The sequence below is a fragment of the Pinus tabuliformis genome, chromosome X (assembly GCF_031772625.1).
Source record: "Pinus tabuliformis cultivar Carrire ecotype Pingquan chromosome X, CPIR1, whole genome shotgun sequence".
NCBI classification, from domain to species: Eukaryota; Viridiplantae; Streptophyta; class Pinopsida; order Pinales; family Pinaceae; genus Pinus; species Pinus tabuliformis.
Genome location: NC_142308.1, coordinates 796,397,772 through 796,406,919, shown reverse-complemented (window position 1 = coordinate 796,406,919; position 9,148 = coordinate 796,397,772). Strand labels below are relative to the sequence as shown.

The 9,148-nt window shown below is 34.3% G+C and overlaps 1 pseudogene; it reads left to right on the top strand.

Moving 5' to 3' along the window:
- The first annotated feature begins 5,454 nt into the window (after positions 1-5,454).
- Positions 5,455-6,077, top strand: LOC149142217 (ras-related protein RABA5c pseudogene; annotated as a pseudogene).
- The last annotated feature ends 3,071 nt before the right edge of the window (positions 6,078-9,148 follow it).

Genomic DNA, 9,148 nt, shown 5'->3' with positions numbered 1-9,148 from the left:
TTCTGTTTAGAGATTCCTGCTCAGTGGTATGTTTTCGCTGGATCAGATAATACAGTGATTACCCCTTCTTTCTTAAATCATTTGAATCCACTAGCACTTCTGATCACTTGCACTTCTTATACTGTTGTATTGATGATGTAAAATATGTAAATAATTGTATAGAAAATTCAATGGAGTTGGCCTCTAGATGACCATAGTTCATTGTTTGTGATCGACTTGAGTGGGGGTTGGCCTCTGTATAGCTCTGTATCCTTTGTTTCTTTATCAGCTCATAACAATAAAAGTTTATTACAAATGTGTGTGGTGCTTGTTTGTGCTATTGTTCTTTGTATTATGTTTGGCACTTTTTATGAAGTAACCGCGATGATGATACTTCAGGTATTTCGTGGCGATGTTGATTCGCTGTGTCTGATTTATAAGATTTCTGTTGTTATTTCACGGGAGGTTGTGATGCGCTGTATCATCTCCAAGTGCAGCCGAGGATAGTTAACAACAAATCGTGAACTCCTATGGAAAATGAGCTTTCAAAGGATCTAAAGAAAGTGAATTCCCAAGGAATTTATGTCTTATTTTTAAAACTAGGGTTTTAAGTATGTCACAATTTTCTTTAAATGTCCTCAAGTAAATGGGAGTGGTTGTTAGAGAGTCGTGGACTTACAGGAACGAAGAATAATGGATTTCAAGAATGAAGAATAATGAATTTCAAGGAAATTTTGTGTTCAAAGATATCTTTACAGTGTTGAAGTACAAGTAAGCATTGCCTGACATAAAATGGATAACTAAGTAATTTTAATGATAAGACAATCGGTATGATCAATTTATATATGGCTTAAAATTAAAAGTAACTCATCTAAAATAGGAAAAACAATCAACGTTAATCATCTTAAATGCATTTGGATCTTCATCTCAAATACTTTGATTTGCAAAGCTTGGGGACCTATCTTAGATACTTTGACTTGCAAAGCTTGGAGACCTATCTTAGATGCTTCGACTTGCATAACTTGGGGACCTTGGACGAATCTAACCAACTAGTAATTTGACCTTCCATTGTGAATCAACAATATCCATAAAAGGTCAAATTGTAGGATGAAATTGATGTTTCAAAGCTCATTTGTCAACACAACTATCTGAAACTTTTTAGAGGTGAAATTGTCTTATGTACACTCTACCATGATTGCAATATTTTAAATCCAAAACATAGTTCAAAGTTTTGTAAACTTGTCTTTTGTTAATGACTCTGCAAAAATATTAATGATGTGATCACTTATCTTGCAATAAATAAGATTCACAATATCTTTATTTTGTCAAATAATGGGCATGAAGCCTCCACATACACTATTTTACTATGAACAAGAAGATTCACAATATCTTTATTTTGTCAAATAATGGGCATGAAGACTCCACATGCACTATTTTACTATGAACAAGAAGATTTTGTATTGCATAATACATTGGAATCTATTGCTCAAACGAGAATCCAACCTCATCCATTATGTGGATTCACATTGATTTTGTCAACATTAAATGCACCCTTATATTCGATTTTAGTGGTCAATAGTTCTGCCTACTTCTTACAAGACCAAAGTAACCGACTAGTTTCATATTCTTAATGCAATACTTCATACTGTGCTAATATGTATCTTTCATAAACAATCATTTTTGTGGCCTCTAAGCAGCTCTCTTTCATATCCTACATGAATTTGTAGACCACACTAACATCAAATAATATATCAAATCCGCTATGAATCAAGTAAATGAGGCTCCAGTAGTCTTCTTGTAGAGAGTACCATTAATTTTCAAAGGCACACTCAGTCAATTTCTCTCTTGATTGATATGGTGCCAAAAATGGTTTATAGTGTTCCATCCTAAACATGTATAATGAATGGCGATTTATATTTAGGTAAATAAATATGTTGTTATCCATTTGCAAAACTTGGCTTCCATAAGGAAAAATACAACACACTCAGGTTTGTAATTCTAAATATCTCTATTTATTGTTTTTTCAAACCCAAAATTAGGTTGACACTACTTCAATTTATGATTAAGTCACCAACATGTAAGTATTATCACTTGCAAATTTATGATTAAGTCACCAACATGTAAGTATCATCATTTGAAAAATATAAACACTACAATCAAATTCATGATGCTTGAAACCAAAACTAATAATCAATCAATCTTCTTATACCACACTATGGAGGCTTGCTTCAAAGTGTAAAAGGATTTCTTTAGTAGACAAACAAGATTGTGGCCCTTCTCAAATCCTTGGGTTGGTCCATATAAATCTCCTCATTGAGAACATCATGTAAAAAAATTGCTCCATATAAATCTCCTCAGTGAGAACACCATGTAAAAAAACACTATTGACATCCAATTAATGTATGTTATAACTCTTATACAGGATGAATAATGTGTGAAAGAATAAGTAGATAAGAGTTCATATTTGCAATAGGTGCAAAGATTTCAATGTAGTCAATATGAATATGATATTGTTGAGAGAATATTTTTGTCACAAGTAAATTTATGTTTCTCAATAACACTTGCAAATGGTAAATTTAGTCTTGTAGACCATTAGACAGTTCGTCACACTCTTTCTTTATGCCCAGGGAACTAAGTCTCAACTTTTATTTTTCATCAAAGGAATTGCACTCTTTAGTCATATCATTCTCCCATTTAGATTAAACTTGTGCATCTGAATGTCTATTGAGATCAATTCCTTTAGGATACATGCCATGAAAGCAACACTAACACACTATTTCTATCAAGTCTTTCTTGAGTCATTTATCGTACCTACATTAACATCAACAACTTCAATTGTCTTAGTCAACCATTAGAGAAGACAAATGTCCCTTATAGATGGAATTTTTGTATCAGATTCACCATGAGAATTCATAATCAAATGATTAGATAAGCCATTGCTTGTAGTCAATTATATTGGAAAAGATCCACTCGAAGTGAAATCCGTTAAACTAGTTCATTGCCTAGTGGAAAAGCTAGTCAATGCATTAGTTAAGGTTGTATAATAATATGCTGATATAGAATTTGTCCTAATCTCAAATGCATCAGTGCTTAATAATCCATATGGGGACTTTAGTTTGGCAACCCTTGGAAGTCTACTCGTTAAAAGACAACATCCCACCTACAAATAACCTTCCATTTTATTAGAATGAAAAATTTGTAGGCATTTGGCTCATTAGAGTGGTGCACCATAATAAAAGCATGAGTCCTTGTGTCTAGCATATTTCTTCCATTTTGAGGTGTGTGAGGTGCAAATATCTACCAAGATACATCACATTGTGACAAGTAGTTCTCAAAGTCCTTGTTGAATATTCCACTCCATTGTCTGATTTTAGACATTTAACACACTGATCATATTGATTTTTAGCTAATTCCCTAAATTATTTGAACTTTTCAAAGACATTTATTCACAAGTGTATTTGGATAATCATCTATAAAGGTTAAAACATACCTTACACCTTCCAAGAATATTTGATATATTCTATAAATTGCACCATGAAAAGATTCCAACTATGTCTTGATTTCTAAGCCTTCGTTGTCTCAAAAGCAACCTAGTCATGCTTTCTAAGCATACACCCTTTACATACAACATCAAGAGGTCCTACCTTAGGTATTCCATTAACCATATTAAACTTGGCCATTAATTTCACATTGCAAAAATTCAATATCCAAGTTACTTGTGCCAATTTTTTCTTTGAGTATTGGTCTAGGCTACGAGTGCAAATGGTCCTTCATCTTGCTTATGGAAATCATGGAACTCATACTGTTTATTTTTAGGATCAAGAACAACTACAATCACAACAAAAACAAAGTCATTGTTAATATCTTTCACAACAAATCTATAAAGCTAGAATTCAATGTTCTTTTTAGTTTGGGTTAATTAGTGTACAAAGAACGAATTGACACACAATAGATTATACACATAAATGATCACGCTATTCTAACATTCATTTCTACCACAACCAATGATAATGGATACATAATCCTCTGCATCATAAAATTTCTTCTTTTATAGCTTATTCATTGAAGTAAAATGAGAAGAATCCTTAGCCATATGATGGGTACAATTAGAGTCTACTATCCATTTACTATTAGAGGTGTAAGCATGTGATACCTAAAAACACTAACAAATAAATTATAGTTATTTACCTCACCTTTTGGAAGTAGATGTTGTAGGCCAATCAATCAACTAGTTGACACTTCACCCTCAAGCTTCTTGAACTTATCTTACAACAAATCTTCTTGACATGTCTTGTATTTCAACAATATCAACAAATCTTATACTTCTTACCTTTAGTTGATCATAATACTTATGCTAATCAATCTACTTGACACAATCCTTATCATGGTACACTCCATGACCTTTCCTTTGATTGTACTATTGACCTATTTCTGTATATTTCTCTGAACCTTTTACCTTAAGGAAATGAGCCTCCTGTTTAATCTCAAGCTTACCTTAATTAAGAAATCCGTTCAGCAAAATGAACCCATCAAATGAGCCTCCCGTAAATTTATTGCTTCCTTATGAAGAGGTTTTAAATTGTCCTTCCGAACCCAATAGATGCCTTTCATCTGATTACATATCAACTCCGAGTTGGTGAAGACTTCAATGTCATTGACATCATGTTGTTTTGCCTCTTTTAACCCTTCAACAAGGGCAATGTAATATGCCTCATTGTTTGTCGTCATTCCAAGCACTTCTTTCTTTCCATGAAATAAATGATTTGTTGCCATATTGTAAAGGACGAATTTAATAACTGCTTGACCTGAATTTGGAAAGCAGGATACTTCAATGCATAAACGCCACTTTTGCACCATTTTTTACACTTCAAAAACCTGAAAAATAAAATAACAATAAATTCATGTTAAACAAGTAGACAATTATCTATTTCCTAATACTCAACATGTTTTTCAATCATATATAATTCAAAAAAGCAGATAATTTGTGTTCATTTACACTGCAACATTCTCAATACTGGCAACTATTCTGCAAAAAACACATCTAACAATCACCACTTTATATAGATGAAATGCTCATTATAGGACCCACATACATCTTTGAGTTTTAAAATAAATGATATTGAATTAGGCTTCTCTGGTTTTTGAATGCCATATGCAAACTCTAAAAATATTTATCCTTACCGATTGTCCATACACCAAAAACCACATAACCCTAGACTAACAGAGCATTGTCTAAGCAAAGCATGATTCATGTATATGCCTTATGTGTGACAAAAATGCCATTTTTCATATAACATCACAAGAAATTTATTCAGCCACTCTACATGAATGGTTCCTTCACACTACACTTGTTAAAGGTTGAACTTCATCAACAACATTTGGAACAACTTTTCTATTACAATTGGGGGATAGGGTAGACTCTGAAGCTATCTTTGGATTGAAGTAATAGCACTCCACCACTCTCCTACCAATATCATGGGCAGGTTTGCGCTGTGCCTTGTGGATCATTGATGTCTGGGTGTCATTCCTTGTGGATCATCTTTGGGTTTGATGTGATAGCATCTTCCTTAGTTCTGATACTAACATTGCAAGCAGTTTCTGTGTAATGCCTTGTAGAGCATCTTTGAAATTGGCTCTGGCTTTGACTTTTGCATTGCAAGCAATTACTGCTGCAATGCCTTATAGAGCATCTTTGAAATTGGCTTTGGCTTTTGGTTTTCATCTATGTGATGTTGCAAGCTATTTTCAAACTCATGTGAAATTTTGATGTTGCAGTGCATGCTGATGGAAATGTCGTGAAAATGCTTGTGGGGAATAAGTCTAATTTAACTCATATAAGGGAAGTTCCTATGGAAGATGGGAAGAAGCTTGCCGAATCAGAGGGGTTGTTCTTCACTGAGACCTCAGCTCTAGATAATACAAATGTATTGTCTGCATTCCAAATTGTGGTCAAGGAGATTTACACTAATGTGAGCAAGAAAATGCTGAATTCAGATTCCTATAAGTCTCAATTGTCTCTCAACAGAGTTAATATTATGGATGTATATGGAGATGGGGATGGAGTGGAACCACCCAAGACAAAGAATTCTTGCTGCTAAGGATTCAGAGAAAAGGCTTCTTTGTTTTTGGGCTCCTTGAATATTATTTGCTTAATATGACCTTTTGTTGATTAAGATCCTTAAGGCTGCATTAGGCTAACATAGTTTTTTTTTTTTATTAGGAAAGTTTCAATATGTTGGATAAATTTTTTTTTCAATTTTATGAAGAAACCACTAAGGGTCCCCAAATGGGCTTCTTAAGCTTGAACCCTAGATGTTGTACACAGAGCAAAATAATAGTGATGCATTAAGTAATACATGCAAAGCAATCTTTTTTTAGAATGTTTTAGTCAAATTGATCTTCATTTTGTTTGAAATCATTTAGGGAATCTGGATTCCTGGATGGAGGTTAATGGACAGTTTGCATATGCCCAGATCTATTGTCAGGCTCAATGTTGTAAACATTATTGCTACAGAATTCTAGGAATTCCTTCTCTAATTGTCCTTGAAGCAAGTTTATGTATATGGTATTAGCAATTCAATGAAAGCTCTTGTCAGATTTTCTTCTATGATTGTCCTTGAAGCAAGTTTATGCATATAGTGATAGAAATTTAATGAGAGCTCTTGCCAGATTTTGTTTGGGGGCAATATATTACCAAACATAACATGCAAAAGCCTCACGATTTCATATAAATTGGCGCTACAATTTGTAACATGAACTTGACTTCCCAGATCATGCCCAGGAAGTAGGTAAGAGATCTCATCCTTTAATGTAATAGAAATTCCATTTATGAATAGTATATTAGATGATTGTACAGGTTGCATAATGTAGAATTGTAAGCAGTACAGGTGACAACATAAATGAGCTATGTTCAGCTATTACATAAAAGAAAAATTCTTGAACCTCAGTAATTCTGACATATACAAAGATCCTCATGTCTTTCATAAACATTTATCATTTATCACCCAAAGATAGTTGCAGAGTCTACCCTAGGTTGGTGGAGTGCTATTACTCTACCCTTTGTCTCCAATACTAGTCTCATGGCCATCATATCTTGTCTTGTACTGTATTTATTTTAAAAGGAGTTTCTACCCTCGAAGCGGATTGTATGCATTGACTTATTATAAGACGAGGCCTGGTGCAGTTCCTAGGTGACTTTGGCAGACTAGATTTTGGCATCTAAGTCAAAGAAACCCTATCAGGGCCTTGGTTCACTAGTGTGGTTGACAATATTGAGCCATCCACCGAGCTCCATTATTTCTATGGTCTACCCCATTCTAATGACATGTCAAAAGGAATGAGGCAAGGTGCCTTCCTTTTCAATTTTAATGTCTTCCTTTTCAATTAGTAATGCATAAAGAAAACCAGGACAACAGACAAAGTAGAAAGATTGAAGACTTCTGGTATTAGGTCTAAACTATTTTAGAGCAAGTGAAAGTTATGACTTCTAAAGAAACTTTTAATTGAGTCCAAAAGCTGGGAATTAAGTTGACGGAGGAGTATCTGCCAATCAACACTTGGGGCATTGATTATTCTTGATTGAACTGGGGGGAGTAATGGTGTCCTCATGATATAGTGACCTCATGGGCTCCAAATACCTCCACACCCCACATATGCAGATAGCATATCCCTAGCAACTTTGTTGCGCTTTGGTTTGTATGATGTTGTCTTGAGTCAGTTGGATGGTAGAGTGTACATAAGACAATTTCACCTCTAAAAAGTTTCAGATAGTTATGTTGACAAATGAGCTTTGAAACATCAATTTCATCCTACAATTTGACCTTTTATGGATATTGTTGATTCACAATGGAAGGTCAAATTACTAATTGGTTAGATTCGTCCAAGATCCCCAAGCTATGCAAGTTGAAGTATCTAAGACAGGTCCCCAAGCTTTTCAAGTCAAAGTATCTAAGATAGGTCCTCAAGCTTTGCAAATCAAAGTATCTGAGATGAAGATCCAAATGCATTTAAGATGATTAACGTTGATTGTTTTTCCTATTTTAGATGAGTTACTTTTAATTTTAAGCCATATATAAATTGATCATACCGATTTTCCTATCGTTAAAATTATTTAGTTATCCATTTTATGTCAGGCAATGCTTACTTGTACTTCAACATTGTAAAGATATCTTTGAACACAAAATTTTCTTGAAATTCATTATTCTTCGTTCTTAATATCCATTATTCTTCGTTCCTGTAAGTCCATGGCTCTCTAACAACCACTACCATTGACTTGAGGACATTTAAATAACATTGTGATATACTTAAAACCCTAGTTTTAAAAATAAGACATAAATTCCTTGAGAATTCACTTTCTTTAGGACCTTTGAAAGCTCATTTTCCATAGGAGTTCACAATTTGTTGTTAACTATCCTTGGTTGCACATGGATATGATACAGCGTATAGCAACCTCCCGTGAAATAACAACAGAAATCTTATAAATCAGACACAACAAATCAACATTGCCGCGAAATACCTGAAGTATCATCATCGCGGTTACTTCATAAAAAGTGCCAAACATAATACAGAGAACAATAGCACAAACAAGCACCACACACATTTGTAATAAACTTTTATTGTTATGGGCTGATAAACAAATAGAGGATACAGAGCTATACAGAGGCCAACCCCCAGTCAAGTCGATCACAAACAATGAACTATGATCATCCAGAATTTGCTATACAATTATTTACATATTTTACATCATCAATACAATGGTATAAGAAGTGCAAGTGATCAGAAGTGCCAGTGGATTCAAATGATTTAAGAAAGAAGGGGTAAGCACTGTATTAGCTGATCCAGCGAAAACATACCACTGACCAGGAAACTCTAGACAGAAAGGTGGGGTGCAGTTCCTATTCGATGAAGGACAGCAAAAAATACCAGCAATTGCCCCAAATGGTCACCTCGTGCTATACCAATCTCCTACCAAATCACACTCCTTTCAAATTCAGATGTTCAACAAGAAGTCCAGTAGTATCCAATGCCTTCTCCATCAGTCTGCCCAATTCTTGCAGATAGACTTGGGATCGTGCCTTCTACTTTTCAAAGGAAACCTCCAGTGGCTAAAAGGAGTATTTTACTTCCTAGAAGGCCAAGAAGTGCTAAGAATCTATGTCAAGCACTAGAA